The following is a 24,631-nucleotide window of genomic DNA, read 5'->3' on the forward strand; positions in this document are numbered from 1 at the left end:
TTTTCCTTGACTGGTTTTATTATTTAGCTTCTGAAGGATTGCCCAATGCATCCCTGTCCTAGCTTCCTGCTGCTGCAGCCGCTGAAGACTGGGGGCTGCAAGAAGAGAGACTGTGGATGGGTGCGGAAGCAAAGAGAGGGAAAGATCGAGGAAGAAAAGAAAGCTGTATTTACAGGCAAATTTTGGTGAAACTGACATGGAGTAGAAACATGCGTGACCCTGAGTCCATGCATGGAGGGTACTGTGGGCCAACTGGGAACTGAGGGTTATTGAAAAGTGTAGTAAAAGGGTTATTGAAAAGTGTAGTAAAATGCTAATACTTGGGGAATCTGGGTGAAGATATTCAATACATGGGTATTCTTTGCACTACTCTTGCAACTCTTCACTAGGTCTGAAATTATGTCATAATACAAAAATTTAAAAAATTGCTAGGTAAAAAAAAAAATGTCACAAGTATATCTTTCCTTCTTCCATTTTTCCAGCCACTACCACTTCCTCTCTTCCTGAGGCCCAGGCACTAAGGGAGGGCGAAGAATGTTGCGTCACTGGTGCCAAATTGAGGCTTAGTGCTAAAGCACTAAAAGCCCAGCAAGAAATGATCAGGTCTCACCACTCCGCGGGTGCCTGGGAGATTCCAAGGGCAGGATGCGTTCATACGACCATGGCTGCCTCCCTCATGTCAAGTCCAGTCCTTGGCTTTCTAAGGCCTGAGGAGCCCCTGGCTTCTGTGACTAGTGGCAGCACACATTCTCATGCTGACTGCACATTTTATCATTTGAGGCGACTTCTCAAACATGTCCTTCCTTGATGCTCTCTCCGGTCCAGAGACGTGGGCTTGAGTGGGGCTTTATCAACTCCCATTTTGCAAATGGGAGGAACTGGGGTTCAGTGACTTGTCCAAGGACACCTTCAGTAAGATTAAAACCCAGGTCTTCGGACTTGGGTTTAGTAACTTTTTCATGGTAATAGAATCCCAGGATGCCAGCAGCAAACACTTCAGCGATCCCTCCCACCACGTAACATTTTTTTTAGTTCAAAGGTTTTCAAAGTATGGTCCAGGACCAGCAGCAGCAGCAGAGAATTTGTTTGAAAGAAAAAGTATTAGGTTCCACAGCAGGCCTACGGAATCAGAGACCCACATCCAGATACCTATGTTTTGACAAAAGCTGCAGGTGGGGCTTCCCTGGTGGCGTAGTGGTTGAGAGTCCGCCTGCCGATGCAGGGGACGCGGGTTCGTGCCCCGGTCTGGGAGGATCCCACATGCCCCGGAGCGGCTGGGCCCGTGAGCCATGGCCGCTGAGCCTGCGTATCCGGAGCCTGTGCTCCGTAACGGGAGAGGCCACAACAGTGAGAGGCCCGCGTACTGGGGAAAAAAAAAAAAGCTGCAGGTGACTCTGAAACACCAAAGGCTGAGAAACCCTCCTCTAGGGAAATGTAGCATGAAGCCTTGGCGTTAATTAATTAGGGCTCTAAATATACAATTAAACTTTCTCAATGAAAAATAAGCCAGAGTTTGTATACAAAGAAGCTTAACGAAGTGGGGTTTTTTGGTTTGTTTCTTGTTTTCTTTTTTTTAAAAGCATAATCATTACCTTTCCTGGTAAATTTCCGTATCCTCTTCCTAAACGGAGGGTTGGGTAGGTAACGCTGGGAATGACTAGGTTTCTTCTATCTCAGGCCCACAGTACGTGATGGAGATACGGGAGGAGAGTTCCACGAGAGCGTGGGAGGAGGACGGATGACAACTTTTCGTGGTTGACTAAGTTTTTAAAAAAGCCACTTCCAAGGGCACATCAACCAGTCAGCGAAGCCACTTGTTCCAGCAGGAGGTGGGAGGCGAGGGCGGAGTGGAGCGTGGGGAGGAGCGACACTCACCGCTCCGGACTCGGTGCCTTCCATGTGTCGCCGTGCGTCCCTGGCCCCGCCACCTAAACTCACACCCCGCCCCCGGCCCGGGCATCCGCACCCCGTCGACCACCTCCCGCAGCGGACTTTGGGGGATTCCTCCGGCCGAGTCCAGCCAGGAGGGTTCCCCGGACTCGGCGCGAACTGCCCGCCCCCTCCGGCGTCTCCGCCCCCCGCCGGGGCCGCCGGGCGCCGAGGGAGGCGAGGGTGCAGCGGCTGGAAAATGAGTGGTGCAGGGAGGGTGGCCTGGAGCTGCAGGTAATGCGCGCCAGCCGTCGGCCCGAGCGGGCTCCGCACGCCCTCCCCTCCCTCGCGTGGTGACCTGCTGCGTCCGCCGGCAGGCTGCGCGCAGGGGCTGCGCGGGGGCGTCCCCGGCATCTGGGCGCGGGATGTCTGGGGAAGCGGCCGGCCCGGGGGTGGGCACTAACGCTCTTCGTTTGTCGCGCAGCGCACTTCGCGCTGCTGTTCCCGGGAGCGGCGGGAGGCGGCGGCTGCGGTGAGCGGGGTCGCGCGCGGACGCCGGATGCCTCCGAAGATGGAGAAGTTTCTGCAAATTGCGCCTCACTCTCTGGCCATCGTCCTGGGCCCCGCCGAGGGGCCGGCGGGGGAGAGGTCCGAGGCCGCCCGGCCCGCGTCCCCGGCCCAGCCCCGGCAGCTCGCCCGGCACCACATCGGCTACGAGATCTTCGCCGACTTCAAAGCCGAGAACATGCAGCACTTCTGGAACAAGAAGGTCACGGCCGCGGTGGCCGAGACGTTCTTCCTGGGCTGGATCGACGAGCAGGTCCTGCTAATCCAGGGCAAGGAGGAGCATCTGGAGGCGCTGCGCGAGGGCTGGTCGCGCCGGGCGCTGCGGCCGCCCTCGGGCTTCCACATCCGCTGCCTGGGTGAGTCCGGCCGCCGCCCGCCCTGTCCCGTCTTGTCGCGCCGCGGGAACCCCCCCATCCCCCCCATTCCCCCCCGCTGCCCCGCCCGAGCCGGCGCGCTGGCCCCGCTCCCCCCGGGCGCCCGCGCCTCTCTCCACCCCCGCGCCGCGCCCGGGGAGGGGCCGGCAGCCTGGGCGAGTGCTGGACTGGGGAGCTTCCTGGCACCTAAACCGCGGATCTGTACCTTGGCGAGCACGCCGCCTCTGGCCAGCTGGCGGGAGCCTCCCCGGCTGCCCCGGCGTGGCTGTGCCTGCGGCCTGCCGGGTGGGCGGCGGCGCGGGAGACTCGGCGGGGCCGCGGCCGCTTCGGGTCTGCGGGTCTCACCTTCTGAGCTCGGCTGGGGCCGGGGGCGCGTGTGCGGACGCGGGAGAAGTGGAGAGACAGCGCTCAGGTAGCTTCGGGTGGCAGCGGGCTCGGCCGCGGGAGGCGGCGGCGAGCGGGCCAGGTGCGCGGGCGCCCCCGGCGCGTCCTTTCCTGGGGCGGCGACCCGGCCCGGCCGCGTTTGCCTCGGGAGACGCGTCCCTCCGCCCCCTCCGTGTGGGTTGACTCTTAAGCGCCGCTGTGTCCTTGCAAGACTGAGCTGTAGGTTTCGTTGCCGCCAGTACATGTTTCTTCAAGTCATTTTGTGAGTTTGAAGGAAGGAAGGGATACGAGGAGGACAGTGGAAAGCCTGATCCTCAGCAAAAGAGAAAACCGTGTCCGGGGAAGAGAGCCCGAAAGGTGATATTCGCTGCCGCACTTCCAGTGCTGTCTCGACCTGCTGTTTTGTTTTGTTTTGTTTTTAATTGCATTACTTCATATGCATTTTTCTTAATCCAGTTTGCATCTCCTTTAGACTTTACTTTTTAGTTTTGTACTTTGGGCTCGGTGGCTCAAGGCGTATATAGTAAAGAGTAATGTTTTGTGAAACGATTTGAGGAAAGAAAGCGTTCTTTCTAGTCCCACGGTTTAGGAATTCTTTCGTGACATTTTGGGAAGAGGTCAAAAGTTCAAACGCTAAAAGACTGAAGAGCCGCCTTTTTCGTTCGCCAGGGTTGTTAGGCTACCTTCCGCCGAAGGAATAGCTTTTACCTGCTAAAGTGCCTTCCTCTATACATATGGCAAATTTATAGCATCTTTTTTGTTTTGTTGTGTTTTGTCTATTTTCACATAGCAGAAATCTTCCTTTATAAAGCTTCCTTTAAATCGAGTAGATAACAAACTAGTAAAGCTTGAATCTTGTATGTTTTATAACCTGTGCTGAATTTCAGAAGGTGTCTTAACTTTCTTTTTTGACGTTAGCAAAAACCTCAGTGGAGTCCCTGTAATTAAGCTGCCTTAGTAAAGGGTCAAGATCTGCTCTCCTACTGTAGAACTGCAACACACTAGGAAGTAAGAATATATGTAATCACTTGTATGCACTGTAGAGATTGCATTTTAATAGTTTTAAACTTCATGATTATTTTTTACTTTTCATTTTGGAAAATTTAAGCAATTTGCAAAACTCGTACGGGGGTTCCCCTCCCCACCCTTGTTTGCGAGGTTAAGAGGTTAGGATTCCAAGACCCGGAGTGGATGCCTGAAACCCCGGATGAACCCTTGTATATACTGTTTTTTCCCTATACCTCCATACTTATGATGAAATTTAATGTTAAAATTAGACACAGTAAGAGAATATCTGCATTGCTAGCATCATTACTCTTGCACTTTGGAGCCATTGTTAAGTAAGTAATGGTTACTTGAACACAAACACTGCGATACCACCCCTGTTGAAGTGATGCTGGCCAGGCGGCTGCTAAGTGACTAATGGGCAGGCAGGGAGCCTACACGGCACGGATTCGCTGGGCAAAGGGATGATTCACACCCCAGGACGGGGTAGGATGGGGAGAGAGTTCATGAAGCTACTCAGAATGGCACCCAATTTAAAATGTATGAATTGTTTATTTCTGGAATTTTCCATTTAATATTTTGGGACCTCAGGGGACTGCAGGTAACTGAAACAGCAACTGCGGAAGCAAAACCACAGATAAGGGGGCTGTCCTGTATAATCAAAAATACTATATTGAATCCCCATGAATCCATCATCTAACTTCAAAATTTATCAGCACATGGACAATCTTACTCCATCTATAAATCTCCCCCACCATTTGAAATCCCAGACATTGTAGCAATAGATTTGTAAATATTTCAGTAGTTCATATATTTTTTTCATTTTAGCAGAATGTGTGAACTTATAGGAATTGGCGATCTGTCATATTAAGCAAGGAGAACTATTTTGGCAGTTTTAAAGGTTCGAGATTGCTGTAGTTGATTGACTATTGCCTGTTGCCTTGGCAGCTTGAACTGTCTCAGGCTGACGGGCAGCTGGTGGGTTTAGCAGCTGCACTGGCTCAGCCCTTAACTCAGTACCGTGATGACAAGCAAGGGGACTACCTCCTGAAACCAGCATCAGATAGAGGAGCATGGGTGATGCCTTCTGGGATCCAAGTGGTTAACCTTTCTGAACTGTCTTGGGGGTTCAGAATTCCTCAGAATTCTGGTTTTGCTCAGTAATAATGGTAAAATGCTGAATTGTGTGCGACAGTTTATCTCCTATAAAAATTCTCTTAGGGAACCTCAGTGTCTGCTGCAAAGCTTCCTAATTTTTTGTTGCAAGATCTTTTATGGAGCCTTGAAACTCCGAAGTCTGGGAGCCCCTGATGACTGGCTCACAACCTTTTATTCCAAGTCACAATATATGTGTGGACAAGTTCACGCGCTCAAAAATACAGGAAACAAACTCCAAACCACGAAGATGTACTCAGAGGGAGCCTAGCTGTAAATCTGTAAAGACTGAGCGCCACTATCATAGGAATCCCTTGACTCCATCTAATTTATATACGCAAAAGCAGGAGCTGATCACTGTCTGTGGGACTTTATCATTAGTAATGCATTTCTTGCAGGATAACTTTCAACTGATCCCTCCGACTGTGCTACCTATATTATCAGTTACTTTCATGTAGTTTTGTGATTTTCCCTAATTATTTCATGGGTGTAAAACAGCCACAAAACCAGACACATAGATGAGCATTACAGAAGGCATTATATTTCCTCTTGTCGAACCTGAATTAAATTCATCAGTCACAAGTAGTCCTCTTAAATAACTGGTAGGCAAATGCCAGTTTACATTTTATTATACTTATGGTAAATAATTATTCACGAAATTTGCTTGTTTTCCAGGTGGTCTCTGAGAGCCCATCTTGGAGCGTGGTAATAAAATTGTTCTGTTAGATCCTCCCAGTGAGGAAAAGGGAGGAATGGCTTTGCTCCATCTTGAGTTCCCATTCTCCTGTGTGTGCGCACGTGTGCATGTGCGTGTGCGTGCGTGTGTGTGTGTGTGTGTATTAACCCACCCCGGAGTGGAGAGAGAGGGGTGGACAAGAGGTCTGCCCAGACCCCCTTTTCTGGCTGTGCCCCAGCGCAATTGAGGCAAGCCTACACTTTTACAGCAGGATTGAAAACAAGTTAGTGTTTTGCTTTGTAACTTGAAACATGCGTCTTGAAGTTGCCAGCAATCCAGATTACTTTTGCCTGTAATTCCAAAAGTATGTGGTTCTAACCACACACATTTCAGGTGGGGATTGGACAAGGAGGAGATGATTATGGATCCAACAAGAAGCAGGGAATTAAGCAACTCAAAGGAAAAATAGTTTTGACTTGGGATATTCAAATCCACTGCTTAGAAATGACCTGCTAGCATATTTCAATCCACTACTTAGAAATGACCTACTCTGGGCATGTAGAAAAAATAGTTCAGGCATTTTCTTTCCAGGACCCTCAAAAGGGATATGTGTGCGCAGGAAACTAGGAATGTTTTAAAATTGTGCTGTGTATTCTGATTAAACTCTAAATTAAACCCCATACGTGTTCATTGAGTGCCCGCTAGTGCCAGGCTCTGTGTCCCTCCCGAGATTATAAAGATTGATGAGGCACTCAGGCTTTCCGGAGATGCTGACGCAAGAACTGAGAGCGCGAGGAGGGCTCTGAGGACGGGAGTAAAGAGCACGTACTCCTGCCTGGTGGGCTGGGAGGGGGGTTCCCAGCAGAGAGGATTGCGCTAAGCCTTGTGCAGATGCCGGCCGCCAGGGCTTCCTCCAGAACAGGAGTGCTTTCCCACCGGGGCAGGACGGCGTTGGGGAGGTCCTGACACGTTTGGGAACTGGCTGGCTGGGGCTGGGGTGGGCAGTGGTGCGATAAGACAGTGGGAAGGGAAGCTTGGGCCACAGGTGATGACTGGGAAGCCCTGGTAGCTTTTGAGCAGGGGGAGGGGTGACACAGTTTGATCTTAGGTAGAATGAGAATTCTGGGGCCGGTGAGGGCGCTGGATGGGACTGGGAGGGGGTTGGACGCAGTTGTACCAGCTAAAGGTCTATTGAAAGCGTCGTGGGGAGAGATGGTGGGTGCTGTGTGAGTGCATTTGTTCTCTTATGGTACCTTCCCATGGTCAAGGCTCTGCGTGCTATGGAAGGTATCACGTTAGCCTGCTTGAGTCTAGAGGGCCTTCCAGTCCCAGCCCCACACCCTTGAGCAGAGCCTAGATGCTCCTCCCTCCTGGGGCTTCTGGGGTTTCCCCACCCGCCAGCCTTATCCAGGTCCGGCAATCTCCATAGATTCTCCTAATTTCGGATCTCAGGGAGCATGGCTCAGTGTCTCTGTCTTCTCCAGTGACTCTTTATACTTTCCTCATTTATCCTTAGATATTAACAGAGGACCAAACATGCTTTTTAGGCTTTAAATCAGGACTTATGTTTTAAATTTGAAAAATTTTTAGCCGGAGTATCCCTGAAACTCACATAATATTATATGTCAGCTATATGTCAATAAAAAGAAAATTGTTTAGAACATATGGACATCAAGCCTTTATTCTATTCCAACATCTTTATTGGTTTTCTCAGAAAGTTGCTCTCTTAAAGTGGTTTCTCCAAGTAGTAAATTTTTAAGACAATTGTTTTAAAAATGTATACTCCAAAAGAATTTGTATATATCCCAACCAAAAGTTGACTCATTTAAGTCAACTTAAAATTGAATAAGTGTCCTAAGCTCATGGCTGGGATTGCCTCATGAGTGTTGTAAAGATTTTGGAATTGGAGATACTGAGTCATTCAACAATTGGAGAACCTTCTGTCTTCTAGGATTTGTTCTGGGAACTGAAGTGGAGAACAAGTCAGACACAGCCCTTGTACTTTTGCAGATTCCGTTCTAGGGGGTGCAACAGACATCTCAGAAATTAAGCAAAGAAATTAGAATTTCAGAGAGTTTTAAGTTCTGTAAAAATTGAGCAGGTGATAGAGAGTGACGAGAAGATATGAGACGATAGCTAACACTTACTGATCGTTTACTATTTCCTAAGTGCTATCTTTTTGTTAACCAACCTTTAAAACTATTTAGGTATCATTATTTTACCCATTTTGCAAATGGAGACATTGTGGAACAGAGTGACAAGTACTTCTCCAAAGGTACCTAGTTAGTAAGCTAGAGAGAGGGGGTCTGGACCCAGGCAGCGTTATTTTTGTTTGCTTGTTTCTTTTTTGTCATATAGATAGGATTCAAGTTCAGGTTGTCCTGGCCAAAATTTCCTTCCCAGCCCCCAGTACATACAACCTCCCAACAGTTTAGGGTGCCGGGTAGCCCAATGGCAGCCGGTTTGCTTGGAGGCGGCTAGGTTCTTCTTTTCCATTAGATAACACAAAGAAAAAGGGAAACCAGTGCTGGGTCCAGGATGCCGCCTGAGACCATCCTGCTTGAGCTTCCTTTAGGCCAAACAGGTCGGTCCATTGCTTTGTGTGGTTTAATAATCTTTCTGCAGGGCTTTCTCACAGGAGGGCGGCTTCTTCATTTTCTGCCCCAAAGCCACATTCCCTGCCAGTGCTTTGAGTGACAGCTCTATAATGCCCCTTGTTTCGTGTAGCACCTGACTGATGGATGAGCTGTCGGCCAGCAGTGGAGGAGCAGATGAAAATCAGCTTGAACGCTGGAGGAACAGAAAGGAAAGCCCGTGAGGCTGGGGCTTGTTAAGCCAGCCAGAGAATGGAAGGTGTGGCAGGAGGTGAGGTCAGAGGGGCTGGCCAGCTCCAGGCCACGTGGAGCCTCCTGGAGTTTTATTCTGTGCTGACAAGGCATCAGGCATCCAGTAAACATAGAGCCCTGGGCTGGGGTCTGTAGAATGTCCAGAAAATCGTCAGACGTGGGCCTCCCTCCTAGAGAAGCTTACCTCTCATATTAAAATCTCAGGGTTAAGGTTACACAGTGAACAGGGATGCATCTCAAGTTTTGTTCATTTCTAGCTAGTCATAAAGATATTTTTATGAATTACCTCACTCTGGCTCAAAGAAATTTTCAGTAACGGTGTGTCAGTTTCATCGTAGTAAAGCGTTTAGAATGAACTTCTGAGACTCAAGGCCTTGTTGTGATAACTGAGAGGCTTTATCTATTTCACCTCTTAACTGCTGAATGCTGGTCTTGAGCATATATTTCCCTCTTGCGTTAAGAGGTGAATTTACAGGTTATCCCAAGTTCTTTTCAAAGGGGCATAAAACTGAAAGGCCCATCTGTGTTTCTTGTGCTGGAGTGAGGGCCCTCAGGTGCTTTCTGTTCCTGAGGTCACCACACATTTAGGGGTAAAAAACCCAGAGAGGTTTGTTGTATCCAAAGTACTTGCTACAAATAATTTCAAATGTTTCATTCTGCTTAAAATATCCCACACAAAGATGTGTGCTCACCTTCAAAATCGAATTTTCAGGTGTGGGGTGGGTTTTAACATGGTCACTTGGATTGTACTTGTATCATTAGTCTGCTCACTCCACAGGGGTAGAAACACGTTTTGAACGCCTCCATTCTGTATCATAGCTGTAGACTTAATATAATCACAGGCATTCCTTAATGGGTGGGAACTAATTATCTGATGTATCGTTTATCTCAATGAGGAGGTTACATAGATGTATTGATAGAGTACAAGCTATCAATACAAGAATATAATCTATTAGTATATATTATATATGCACACACATTTATCCTTGAGAAGGTCCATGCCAAGAGCTTTGTAGTAAACTTAAGTCACACTGGCGTTGGAGGATGCGGCTTTTGATATTTTGATATCAGTCTCTCTTGATAGAGAAGAGTAAACTTGGACACTGTCAAGGGTCAGGTATCGCTTTTTTTTTTTTTTTTGCGATACGCGGGCCTCTCACTGTTGTGGCCTCTCCCGTTGCGGAGCACAGGCTCCGGACGCGCAGGCTCAGCGGCCATGGCTCACGGGCCCAGCAGCTCCGCGGCATGTGGGATCTTCCCGGACTGGGGCACGAACCCGTGTCCCCTGCATCGGCAGGTGGACTCTCAACCACTGCGCCACCAGGGAAGCCTAAGGGTCAGGAATCTCTTTAAAGAATTTGACAAATGATTTGGATAAAGAGGTAAAGGGATTCATCAGAGTCTTGGGGGTGAAGGCCTCCTAGGGGCCAGACCCGAGTAATGTGAAAGGCCACAGGATGGTGGTGGCCACCACGTGGAACGGCCCCAGGGCTTGAGATGTTCTTGTGCTGTTAACGCGATGGAAGCACACCTCCGTGCTGGCGATTCTACTCTTCAGGCTCAAACACACACAGTAAAATTCTTCCATTTTCTCAATTTCTTGTGAAGGTCCTATAATAGAATTTTCTATAACGAGAGCCCATCTGTCGATGTAAAATGACGTGTTTCTGAAACCGGGATGTCACCTCCTCCTTCCCAATACCAAACACGTGGGGAGCCTCTAAAGCCCCCGGTCTGCATGGATGCTGGCTGATGAATAGTACGTCCAAAATAACCTCCTCCTCATGAATCTGTGGGTCCCCGGCGGTCCCCAAAGGCATCCCAGCGTCTCTAAGCGGTGGGCTCAGTCTGGCGGGACTGCACCTTATTACCACCTGAGATCGCTGCAGACTTTAAGATGAGCACGCCGGTGCTCAGAGGATGCTGCTGGAAGATGGCTGTGGCTGCATCCTCTCTTAGCATTTCCTTCCATCACTGCCACCCTTCCCCCAGTGCTGTGTCAGACACCCTCCTCCCCATGTTGTCTACTTTCCCTCTCGGGTTTGGGCAATTTTTCCCTTTAAATCTTGCAACAGAAGATGATGATTTCATCTCTGCCCTTCTGCTTCTAAGTAAAGTCCTCCCCGCCCTGAATTTTTTAGAAACTGAAGTTCTCCTTATGTGTCCATTTCCACGACACTGGAGCTCAGCACCTGCTCTTCTAAGGAACGTTATCTTCAGAGATTCCAGGCTACACACACCTTTGGAAGTGACCTTCATGAGTCCAAGATAGTGTCCAATGACACTTTCATTCTGAAAAAGAGGGGAGAACCTTCTACATGTTTAATGCCTTAGAGGGGATTGATTTTCAAAACAAAATTTTATTTATTTACAGATATTCCCAAACCTGTGGCTCTTGCCCCTTTAGGCTGCTTTGTGCTCTTGGGAAGGTCCTGCAGTTCCCAGCCACCTGTCAGCCGAGGCTGCCCACAGCCTGGCCTGAGGCTGGAAGTGTTTGCAGCCACTCCTGCATGATTCCCATTTCCTCCCCTCTTTGAATTCTCTCTTTCTCTCTTTATTTTAATAGAATAGCTGGGCAAGTGTCCATATCTTTATTGGTTTTTTTTTTTAGTATTTATTTTTATTTATTTATTTTTATTTTTAGGCTGTGCCAGGTCTTACTTGCAGCATGTGGGCTTCTTAATTGTGGCGTGTGGACTCTTAGTTGTGGCATGCATATGGGATCTAGTCCCCTGACCACGGATTGAATCCGGGCCCCCTGCATTGGGAGCGCAGAGTCTTACCTACTGGACCACCAGGGAAGTGGTCTCTTTGAAGTCTTAAATGACTTAAAGTGACACCTTCTCAAGGCGGCAGTTGTGCTTTATCCACACGGTCACAGACCCACCAACCCTCCAGCTCAATGACTTAATACTTCTGCTTGTCTGGCCGGGGCCCCTGTGGGTGGGTTGAGCCGGGAGGCTGTGCCTCGGCGAGTTGAGATGGACCTTGTGGGAAGCGGAAGGGGAAACGACAGGAGGGTGGGAGGATACAAGTCCACGACTGCACGTGAAGAATGGCAACTGGATACAGAAGAAGAGAAATAAAGGGTGCAGGGATCACATGGAAACCGCCTGCTTTATGTGAGGTGCAGGACGATTTCAAGTTGGAAAGAGTCTTGCCAGGAATCAGGTCCTCTTCTCGGCAGTTTGATGTACCTGTCAGACAGCGCTGGGGGTCGGGGCTGAGCTCTCTGCATTTTTTCTGCCCATCCTGCCAAGGCTAGGAGGAGCGTTACAGGATCTGATCTGTGGTCCTGCAGGAGAGGGGTTTTCTCCCTGCCGTGTGGAAAGATCTGTCCAGTCTGGACAGTTCACGTTAGCTTCTTTATCTCTGCTTCTGGCCAAAACCCAGACACTTCTGGACTCCTCCAGAGGAGAGGAAAGGATGACACGGTTCAGTGAACACTGCCATCCTTCTGGAAAGAAATTCCAACTCTTTTTTCATTGATTATAGTCATGTTTGTGCCATAGTCTCATTCTGTTGTCACCATTTGCCCAGATCCTCAAACCGTCTTCTTCCAAGACCACCTCTTTCCCTCTAGGTTCTTATGTCTTGTCCTTCCCCCCTTGGTTCATTCTGTTTGGGTCTTGATAATATCAGCTTGGGAAGACTTGGAAAGCCTGCTGACTTTGCAGTTAATACAGAATCGCAGGGGACATGAATGCTTCTTTTTGTTGTTGTTGTTATGGGAGACTTTCTAACCAGCATAATTGGTCTAGGTTGATCACTCTCCTTTCATCAGAGTCTGGTTATTAGTTTGTAAAAAAAAAAAAAAAAAAAAAAGGCTTTAAGTTAGTAGACTGAAGCCCTAATGTAGAAAAATGAAAGCAGTACTTTAGAAACCACATCTCTGAACGCGCCAGATGACGGTGGTTACTCTAGCATCTTTCTTCTACTCTTCCCTGTATTTTTTATCATTTCCTCTTATACTAAAGAAGGAACATTCTAGAGGGCAGTCTTTATGCCATTTGCTCCTTCATTTTATTAAATGTTTACTGACTCTATTTCAGAGTTGGGGGAAGGGGTGAGTGGGGTAGGGAGAGGAGGAAAAAGAAGAATGAACTTTTATTAATGTTCACTGTAGGTCAGGAATTGTTCTAAGCACTTTAGTATATTGTCTCATTTAATCCTTACAGAGGTCATGCTAACATTCTATAGAAGAGGAAACTGAGGTTCAGAGAGTAACCTTACATGAGCAAGAGATCTCATATTTCAGTCCAGCAATCTGACTCCAGAGTCGGAGCTGTTAGCCCTTTTAAAACTGCTTGTCATTTCTGCTGGACGAAGATTTTGACTTTGATCACGATCACTGATAATTTTTTCTTCTTGTACTGTAATTTCTTCTGAAGGTTAAACACAGTAGACTGATTTATATTATGATTTGTGGAGCTTGCTTAAAACACACAGCTTTATGTCACCAAATAAATGAAGCAGAGTGTTAAAGACAATACTGTGGTCTTGATATTTAAAATGCAGGATCAGCAGCTGGTTGCAGGATAGTGGCTGTGCCAGATGTTTATTCAAATGTTGCCAAACAGGAGCCTTAGAAAGTAATTGATACAGTTTTTGCTACCAACTGAAGTATTCCTTTTTATAAAAATAAAGGGGCAGTGTAAAGTGTACTGAGAAAATTGTTTTAATGAGAAAATGGGATATGGTGCTATAAGGCAAATTCATCACATTGTTCTTCACTGTTTAATTTTTCTTCTTTTTTGAGGTTTCAGGATTAAATGTCATTTATGTTTTTACATTCTATGAGTAAGCAAATTATCAGCTCTATTTTACTGAATCTAATTTAAAGTCTTTGCTGATCTTAGTAAGGTGTTCCTATTTTCCTAGCCAGGTATTTTTATTTTCTGCATTAAAAGTTACATTAAGAGTGTTAATGTAACTCTTGAATTGTCCTAACTTAAAAAAAATTAATTTGGTGTGATAAAGTGTATTTCAATTACTTTTGGTTATGATGCTAGAAGAAGTTTTTCTTTTTTTAAGAAAATTAGCAAAGATATAGATTTTGGGGATGAAGTATTGGATAATATGATTTACACAGTCCACGTATGATGGTTAAAATATAAAGTCATGAAGGCTATAAAATTGCTGTTGAATACAGCTTTGGCTATATCCCATAAGTTTAGTATATAATATTCTCATTGCTGTGATCATCTCAGCAGTCTATAATTAGTATTTCGATTTCTCTTTGGCCTAGTAACTATTTTGGAGAAGTTTCTGTCTCTCCTTTTCCCCGTAGAAATTGTGAATTTTTTTAAAAAGTTGTCATTGATTTCTTACGCTATTTTGCAGTTGTCAGAGTGTCAACTCTGTAACATGTATTTTTTTCAAGTTTACTGACCTTTTGTTACCTAATATAGAACAAGATCTATTTTTCATAGAAACTTGAAACAAGGAATTAAAAAAAATAACTTCTGTTATTAAATTTATATTATATTGTTTAACTCTTCTATGTTCTCATTTTTTGGTATGGTTTATTTGTCAGACTGTGATAAGTGTGCTAATGTCATCTTTCCAAAATTATGTGATTTCTTTCACTGTATTACAATAGCTTTAACTTTATGTATTTTGATATTTTGATATCCAACACATATCTTTACTATTGATTTTTGCCTTTTATATACATATAAGTATACATAGTTGTATATCTGTATAAATTATACATATTCATATAAATGTATGTACATTTATATAACATATAAGTACACACTAAACACAGAATCCTCTCTCATCCCTTTTACCTTGGAATCTTTTTCCAAAATTAATATTGCCGTCTCTGCTTTTTGCCTGTTATATCACTGCCACCTTTTTCTTTTTAATCTTTTGTATCTTTTTGTTTCAGTGTGTGTTTTATAAACAGGATATAGAGTTTGCATTTTAACCCAAAATGAAGAGTATTTGTCTTTTTAGGAATATTGAACCACTAAGTGTATTATAATAACTGATATGTTTGCTCTTGTTTGAAACTTTTATATTTCACATGGAAGGCCCTACAGTATCAGCTTTTTACAAATAATTTACGTTGAACCGAAGTAGCGTACCATTTTTACAAATGAGTTAAAGTTTGGTGCTTTGCTTTTGACCTTGTAACTAGAGCAATAGTTTGCAACCTGGTTATTCTATAGATAAGTGAACCCCAAATTGTCTACCACTGATCCTAAGGAGTGAAGCAGAGAGAGAGACAACCACAGCTGCTAACCTGCAGTTCCAGGAAGGAGCCAGCGTAGACCTAAGTTAGTAAAACATCCACTTCCTGACCTAGAAACCCCCTTTGGACAGTGTTGGGCTAGAGGCTGTGGAGGATGCTTCTGCTTGACCAGGTCTCAAAGGACAGGGAGGGTGCATGGGCAGCGGCACTCAGTTAGCACTTGGTCCTGTCCAAAACGTCCATAAGACATTTGGTCCATGCCCAAAGGTCCTTAATATTTGGTCCTGTCCAAAGCCATTTGTCATGGACCAAATATGCTCATGAAAGTTTTGGACAGGACCAAATGTCCTGCAAGGGTGGAGGCTACATCAATGTCATTTGGAAACTGGATTTTTTGTTTTGTTTTATTTTTGTCTGTCAGTTTATACTATGCAAGAGTCTTAGATCCCGGATCAAAAGCAGAAAGGTGAGGGATGTTGGCATTGCTGCTGAGTTAAACTGGCTCACAAAGCAAGCAGCATTCTCAGGCAATTCTAGAAAGAAGTTTTCAGATAGTACAAGCACCAGACTGTCCCTTTGGGTGACAGTTTTGGAAATTGTCACTCTCCCCTTGTGTTAAATCTTCCATCTCTTCCATGTGGAGGAGATTCATTTATGTTTGAAACTACTTATACCAAATCAAGGAATAAATAAAGACAAGAAAGAGAATAGAAGCTTCTTGTAACAGGGGCACATCTTCAGTTTGAGGAAGTCCGTGAAGACAGAATCAGATGGAAATTGCTGATGGCAATAACTCAGCAACATGTGACTAATTACTGTAGGAAAAAGGTTTAATTTGATGAATTTTTTTCCCTCCTCTTTCTTCTTTTAAAAATGAACACTTTATGGGAATTCCCTGGCGGTCCAGTGGTTAGGACTCTGCACTTTCACTGCCAGGGCCCAGGTTCAATCCCCGGTCGGAGAACTAAGATCCTGCAAGCCAGGTGATGCAGCCAAAAAAAAAAAAAGACCAAAAAATGAACAAATAAAAAACAACAACAAAACACTTTATATATCTCTCTGGCACTATGGAAGAAACAAGGCTCAGAAAACTCCAAAGTTTCTTTTCTTTTCTTTGTTTTTAATTGAAGTATAGCTGATTTACAATGTAGTATGTTTTCTTAAAATAGTATCAGTTTCTTTTGTTCTCAAGTACGTGACTACTCCTTATAACGTGACCAAAAGTAAGAAGCCTGGATTTCATCAAATCCAGCAGGATGTAGCTATATTTGTAGTGAAAATGTAAAAGCAAATTTAGTCAGCAAATTTACATGTAATTTGACTAAATGGGGTTTCAAATTTATATGTACTCAAACTGATGATTACTTGGTAAAGTCTTATTGTGCATAATACCTCTTAATGTGCCTGAATATTTAAGTGACCTTAGATTTGTTTAAAAAAAAATAAAGTGCTGTGCTGAAATAAGTATTACTTAAAATTTTTTTTTTCTCTCCTCCTCTCCTGTTAAAAATTCTGGAACTTCATTAGTAGGAGAGGGAAGGATCGGTTAAATCCTAACAGAATGTAAGTTATTTCTGAAGGGCATGTGAATTGGTGAGTTCACATCGTTTCAATGACTGTTTGTAAGATGGATTGTAAGAATGTAAATCTGGACTGGCCAGTCTGAGGGTCAAGAGTATAATCTATTCAGCAAATGCTTTTACTTTCAAGGAGAGGGATTTAGAATATGTACAACTGTGCAAAGAGAGGGAATGTGAGTAATTTTCTCTGAGCCCTGACCCTGTGTACTCAGAACTTCTGAGGACTTAAGCATGTGGACTTGAATGAGTGAATGTAGTCCTTTGTAATATTGCCAACATGTTTAATTTTCCAAGTAGGTAGGTCATTGTGTCGACTTTGTCCTCATGCCAAAACGATTATCCAGGCATTTCAGTTAAGGTATTGCCTTCTCAAGTCACAGAAGTTGAAAATGATTACCATTTATATGCTCACCTATTTTAAAATAACTGGCATTTATATTCTAGAGGCCCGAGTACTGCAAAAAAAAAAACAAACAAAAAAACCCCCCAAAAAACAATTAACGTGCCACAGTTTACCATTTTACACATTCTAACATGGGGGGGAAGGAAAACTACTCAGTGCTGGTAATGTTGTGATAAATCTGGTATCTTACAAGGCGTGCTCCTTAGTTGCGGCTTGCCAGCTCTTTAGTTGTGGCATGCGAACTCTTAGTTGTGGCATGCATGTGGGATCTAGTTCCCTGACCAGGGATCGAACCCTGGCCCCCTGCATTGGGAGCGTGGAGTCTCAACCACTGCGCCACCAGGGAAGCCCCTTGCTTAATTTTTATAAATGAGTCTCGGTGTGCCCATTTTGTGGATGAATAAACTGAGCTCATAGAGGTTGGATAACCTTGTTCAACCATATTAAGTGATAGGACCAGGTCTGGACCCAGGTCTGTGGGATCCAGAATCTGTGCTTGAAACTGGTGATTCACAAAGTTGACTGTGCATCAGAATAACCTGTGGAACTTTCAATAAATAAATTAATTAATAAGTGAATAAATACTATATGGCTTACCCCAGATCTCCTGAGTCAGAATCGCTAGTGAGACAGCCAGGAGCCTGGGTTTTTAACGCATAAGGTAGGTTCTATGGTGAGTCTGCAAATTCCATTTGTTGTATTAAAAAAACACTAAATATTAATATTGTGAATATTAATAGTGGTTGTATTTGGGTAATAAGATTATGGGTGATTTTATTTTTCTCCCTCCAAAAATTTTTCAGATTTTCTTCAGTGAGAAGTGATGTTACTTTGAGTGTAAAAATTTAATGAAGAGAAAAGTTGAATAAAATATTCTATTTAAAGGGTCTCCCTTTGCGGGGGGAGTTATTATGTGCTACCTCTTTTAATACGTCCATTCTGAAGGGCATAAGTGGGAGAAATGTAATTATATCCAAAAGAGGCATAATTTTAGCAAAATTTACAAAATATATCAGTCTAATGGTGATTACAGTTAACAGCCTGTATTAAATTTGAGTTACAACACTGCTTTAGAAAATAAGACTTGGGGTATAGATTTTACAAAATAGGTTAGATGGCATGTTAATTATATTTCAGTTAAAAAGAAAATAAATAAATTGGATAATTGAGAAAAACCACAGAGAAACTGGTCTCTTCAGCTCTTTGAACAGCAAGAGGGGAAACCACAATCACCGAATATTTTTGTTTTCAGGGAAGGGGAAAAGAGTTCTTTTTCTCATAGTTTGAGAGGAAAGGGTGTGAAATGAGATCATAATTGGAAATAATGGACTTTATTGTTAATGTGCAGCCGTGTGACCCACGTGTGGGGAGGTGAACACAGGAACTTTCAAATCAGGTCACTGCAAGTTGCCATGTTGGGTCACCCAGCAGGAGCAACAGTTCAGAGCCTGAAATAAATTAAAAGCTTTTGCACAGCAAAGGAAACCATAAACAAGACGAAAAGACAACCCTCAGAATGGGGGAAAATATTTGCAAACGAAGCAACTGACAAAGGATTAATCTCCAAAATATACAAGCAGCTCAATATCAAAAAAACAAACAACCCAATGCAAAAATGGGCAGAAGACCTAAATAGACATTTCTCCAAAGAAGATATACAGATTGCCAACAAACACATGAAAAAATGCTCAACATCACTAATCGTTAGAGAAATGCAAATCAAAACTACAATGAGGTATCACCTCACACCAGTCAGAATGGCCATCATCAAAAAATCTACAAACAATAAATGCTGGAGAGGGTGTGGAGAAAAGGGAACCCTCTTGCACTGTTGGTGGGAATGTAAATTGATACAGTCACTATGGAGAACAGTATGAAGGTTCCTTAAAAAACTGAAAATAGAATTACCGTATGACCCAGCAATCCCACTACTGGGCATATACCCAGAGAAAACCATAATTCAAAAAGACACATGCACCCCAATGTTCATTGCAGCTCTCTTTACAATAACCAGGACATGGAAGCAACCTAAGTGTCCATCGACAGATGAATGGATGAAGAAGATGTGACATATATATACAATGGAATATTACTCAGCCATAAAAAGAAACGAAATTGAGTTATTTGCAGTGAGATGGATGGACCTAGAGTCTGTCATACAGAGTGAAGTAAGTCAGAAAGAGGAAAACAAATACCGTATGCTAACACATATATATGAAATCTAAAAACAAAAATGGTTCTGAAGAACCTAGGGGCAGGACAGGAATAAAGATGCAGCCGTAGAGAATGGACTTGAGGACACGGAGAGGGGGAAGGGTAAGCTGGGACGAAGTGAGAGAGTGGCATGGACATATATACACTACCAAATGCAAAATAGATGGCTAGTGGGAAGCAGCCGCATAGCACAGGGCGATCAGCTCGGTGCTTGGTGACCACCTAGAGGGGTGGGATAGGGAGGGTGGGAGGGAGGGAGACGCAAGAGGGAGGAGATATGGGGATATATGTATACGTATAGCTGATTCACTTTGTTATACAACAGAAACTAACACACCATTGTAAAGCAATTATACTCCAATAAGGATGTTAAAAAAAAAAAAAGGTGTTGCAAAGTTCCTGTTTTTTAGGAGGGCAGAGGAAATTGTCAAATTTAAACCAGTTGTATATGCATAAAAATGTTGAAAAAGTTGTATTTATATTTTTGTACATAATAGGCTACACGAAATTATCAAAAAGTTTGCTTCCATGATTGGATGCCTGGGCAGTCTTAGCCTCCAGTGTTCAACTTCAACATCTTTTTCACTTTGCAGGCCTGACCGAACAATCTTCAGAATTCCTGGGTGAATTTGGAAGACAATAAATAATTTCATGAGGCGTTAGTCACGTATGGATTCACGAGTGTATGTTTTACAGAATAAAACACATATTGTGTAGCTTTTAAAAGCTGAGTAATGATGTCATTTAGCCTTAGTCATGAAAACCTTATTTAGAAAATGGTGAACTTATTTTCCCTCCGGAAAATTCACTTTTCTCCAACACACGAGATCGGATGAAACTGGAACATGTTACCAGGAATCCAATAAAGCTGTGAAAGGCTTAAATTAGGTAATCTCTTAATTGAAAAGAAAGAGAAGTTTTCATGAAAGATATTCTCTTGAAAACTGGGTTTTTACAGCCGTCAAGACTTCTTTGGAGAGGAAGTGGAGAAGAATTCCAGATGATGTCTTTGTTCAACTCTAAGACAAGTCTGAATTGCAGTTGAAGCTATCGAATTTCCAGTGTAGCCCTAGATCACTTTTGCTGTCTGCCTGAAGTCATGACAGAAGAAAAAAAGGACGGCTATCTTCTTAAGATAGGAGACCACTGACCACTACAGCTTTGAAATGGTGTCGACATCCTTGGAAGCCTGTGAGCTGAGTCAAAACAAAGAAAACACTCTGGCTATTTTGGGTCCGGCTTAGAAAACATTGGCTTCCAAAACTGCTCAGTAATCTAAGAGAAGACCTCAGTCCTTACTAACTCGATCGTTAATCGTGTCCAGAAGAGTGTGCTAAACACCAGTGATGTACCTTGCTTGGTAAACCTTTGAATGCTGATTACAGGGTTCATCCTTTGATGGGTTATCACAGGGAAATATACTTGCCAGGTTTGTGAGTAAAAAGACACAATACCCCTGTTTTGGGAACTCCAGGGAAAAGACCAACTTCTTTGCGCATATGAACAGTTTTCATCTGGAGCATTGTGTATCTGGTAGAAAAAAATTGAAACTCTGAATACACAGAAATTGATGCTTCAGGGAGTAAAGACCAACATTATACTTCACAGATTTATAGCTAATTTAAAACATTAGAACCACCTCTTTATTTTTTAAATTTGGTAACACCCTCAAGGCTTCCTGTCAGTCATTTTTGTTTGTTTGTTTTTGTTTTTTTGCGGTATGCGGGCCTCTCACTGTTGTGGCCTCTCCCGTTGCAGAGCACAGGCTCCGGACGCGGATGCGCAGGCTCAGCGGCCATGGCTCACGGGCCCAGCCGCTCCACGGCATGTGGGATCTTCCCGGACCGGGGCACGAACCCGTGTCCCCTGCATCGGCAGGCGAACTCTCAACCGCTGCGCCACCAGGGAAGCCCCAGGCAATCTACTCTTGACACTGGTGGAAAGTTGCATTTGTGAGCTTATTGGGGAGAGATTTTTTCTCCCTGATGTTCCTGAAAAGAGAACTCCAAGAGGAGTTTTGGAGAAGGGATTTGATTCAGGAGTCAGACATACTTTTCAGATGACTGTGGTGATCTCCTTATTTGCATTTTAAAAACAAGCAAACATGCTCTTCCTGGCATTACCTTATTTCTTTCATTCACATTTCGTCAGCTAGCCTGTTTTTTTTCCCTTTGCTTCTGACAATGAAAAGAAGCAGCAGTACACTTGATGAAGAAATGACTCATCCTTTTGGCGAGCACACATCCTCAGTATTCTTTAAAAATAGTACGTGATGAAGAAAAAGACTTATATTTCAAGGTTACTGTAAGTATTTTTCTTTGAAAACATTATCCCTCTGATATTTCTCATGGCTATTTTTCATTGATATATTTAATTTTGAAACTTAAAGTAAAACTAAAGGAAAGCAAGTAATTTTTATGTTTACCAAAAGGAGGCATGGTTGAGGAAGCCTGAAAAATACTGCCAGAGTAAATCACCAGCGGGAAGATACATTTCTTCCTCCATTTGACTTGCTAGCTTTAGGGCTGCAGATTTTCCCCTGCGAACAGCTCCTGGGAGAGAAAGCAGAGTGATGCTCTTAAAGAGGATGAGCGAATGTTCTAGAAAATACTTTTATAACACAATTGAGTTTGGGAGGGCTTAGGGAATACGACTTATGGCGTGATCAGTTTCAGAATTAAAGTAAAACCCTCATCGATATTAGTGGTTATAAAATGATTTTGCATAGCTCCTGCATTATTCTGTTCTTGAGGTGTGTTCTAGTCGCACAGTGAAGAAAACTCCAGATTATTTTCATTTCAATAATAAAATGGTCTGTGTCCACGATAACCTGCTTGTGCTTATGCCTCTCACTTTCTGTTTCTCTTTTTTTTTTTTTTTCACTGTTTGTCCTCATCATGACGGTCTTACCCATAAGGAGGTCCATTACTTAGCACCCTTTCCGCCCTCTGTGGAAGTCTTCAGGATACCTGAGCAGTCCTGGTAGCTCGCTGGGCTGGTGGACATAAGCCTTTGTCAGATGATTAGCCGGGTTGTGGTGTCAAGAGCTCTGGGTGGATTAGCGTTCTCATTTCTGCTCTGAATTTAACAGCTGTGGGACTCAGACCAGTCCCTGTTCTCTTGGACTAAAAAAATACATGAAGGAAAAAAAAAATACAAATGTAGCCACTTAGCCTGTTTTATGTATTTTTTTTTGGTCTGTCTGCTTATTTATACATAACAATTTATTATTAGTTTATATTGTATCTTGTATCCTGCAAAGGACTGAATTTTTTATACTTGGTCTCCAAGTAGGCTGACTGAATACCAGGCTGTTGGACGAGTGAAATGTGGCTGAATCCAATTGTGGTTTTTGAGATGTTCAAAGTAACCTTGAAACTAGACGTGAAAACAAGCCGAAGCGTTTTTTCTCTCGGAGTTCTGTTACCCCGGCCCTCCTTCCCTGATGCCAATCCAATACGCTAATCCAATATAGCGTAACGACGTTATTTTGCTTTTGAATTGTACACAGAGGCTTGGCTAGAACGCTGCCTTGGCTGGGTGCCGTCGTGTAACCATATGGTACTTCACGGAATGCGGATAATGGCCTCATTTTCCTCTCTGAATAGGTGGGAACCTGTGCTAGCAGGTAGGAGAGCATTTATATAAAGCACAAGTGAAAGCATGACACCGGTGTTATTCATGCCAGAGCGTCGAGGACTGCTCATCTGTTTAGAAGATTGTAATTCTCTCCCCACTACTTTCTGGGTATTTTCAGCTGTGACTCTGAAGAGAAGTGAAAGTGATCCAGACCCTGGCTTTAAAGGTCAGGGGTCGCAGCTTCACGCATTTCTGTGTTCTCTGCTTTGATGTCACAGGTGTCGGCCAGGGGCCTCTCGGGGAGGCTGGTAGGCAGGCGGGTCACCAGGGTGAGGCTGGCAGCGCCGCCCCGTCGGAGGCCCTGCCTGGTGGGAAGGGAGGGCCCAGCTCTCTCAGGCAGCCTGCCCCCAGCACCCCTGTCCTGTCCCTGTCAAGCTGGACCCCAACTCTAGCCTCAGGGTTCTGTTAGTGAGTAGTGGGGGGCCTGGGTCTCAGAGTTGGAGGTTAAGAAATTGGAGCCTACGACTCCGTGTGCGTTCCGCGGTGGCCCTTCACTCAGCGGGCACTGAAGCAGGGAAAGGTGATGGGATTTGTGTCAAGTCTCACAACCAGGGTGTCCCAGAGCCAAGGCCAGTGCCCAGGGGCACCCCGGCTTCTGCGTTGCTCTCCTCACACCCCCTTCCTTCCGGGTCCTGTCAGCCTTTCAGGCTCTGGCCTGGAGTGTCTGTCACCTGCACCCCACACACCTGCGTGCTGGCAGTGAAATGGCCCCGCAGGGTCAACCCATCACTGTGAGCCTGGACGGGACTCCTGTGCCCTTCCAGAGACGGCAGGCCCCTTTGCTGTTTAAGCGTGACCTTGAGAAAAGCTGTTTTTTACTGGACCCTGGCTATATGGTAGATGCTGAAGTGGCCCGTGTGTATCCATTAACATATTTAATCTCCACAGAAACTCAATGAGTTTCTTCTTATCTCCATTTTACAAGAGGCTGAAATTCAGAGAGGGTACATGTCTTACCTGATGTCAGATAGGTAGAGGGGGCAGTGCTGAGGCTTCTGCCCAGTTGTGCCAGCCTCCACAGGGCCTCCCCGGGGCATCCTTCTTCCCACACACTCCCCTGCCTCTGCCCAGCGCACTGTGGTTCCCCTGGAAATTTAATTACGATAATCTAATAGGGGTCCCCTTTCTTGTTAAAATGACCATCAGAAAGCCACAGCTGTCCAGAAGGAGATCGTCAAAGGCAAACTGTGCAATGAAAGGCTTTCCTTCCCACCAGCCTCTGCTATTCCTTTTTCCTGCCTAATCATGTTGTCAGATGTTCGGCCCGCAAGAGGCTACAGCAAAGCACATGGTCATAGTTCCCAACCCAGTGCCCACAGGTATCATCTTATGCTCCCGAGTCCATCTGGTGGACGGTTTCAGCAGGGCTGAAAACGTGCCTGATGAGCAGAACTTCAATTCCTGTGATTACTAGGGCTTTTCCTACAGTTTTCCTGGGCTCTTTCCACCTGCACCCCTAGACTGTAAATGAAGGTTTTGTTCTTCGGCACATTTGAAATATTGTAAAGGGTGGTGTACACCGTGCATTAAAAACGGTATAACAACAATACAACTTTGTCCTTCAAATGCAGCCTCGGGCCTCCATCTTTCCCCCAGATACGCAGACGTGTATAACCCCGTATTTTGTAAACCCGGCTGCCACGCTTTCCAGGAGAAGTGGGTTTTAGCTGTGAGGAGACAGCAAGCGTTCAAATAATTTGACCGTTTTAAGTTACAGTTT

The 24,631-nt window shown here is 44.7% G+C and overlaps 1 protein-coding gene across 1 annotated transcript in view; it reads left to right on the forward strand.

Annotated features, from left to right (window-relative positions):
• The first annotated feature begins 3,104 nt into the window (after window positions 1-3,104).
• Window positions 3,105-24,631, forward strand: part of STOX2 (storkhead box 2) — a 208,201-nt gene continuing 186,674 nt past the window's right edge. The window contains exon 1 of the mRNA XM_070044613.1: window positions 3,105-3,222. The gene's annotated coding sequence lies outside the window, so the exon portion shown is untranslated. The remainder of the gene's footprint in view (window positions 3,223-24,631) is intronic.

Source organism: Globicephala melas, chromosome 21, assembly GCF_963455315.2.
Source record: "Globicephala melas chromosome 21, mGloMel1.2, whole genome shotgun sequence".
Classification (NCBI taxonomy): domain Eukaryota; kingdom Metazoa; phylum Chordata; class Mammalia; order Artiodactyla; family Delphinidae; genus Globicephala; species Globicephala melas.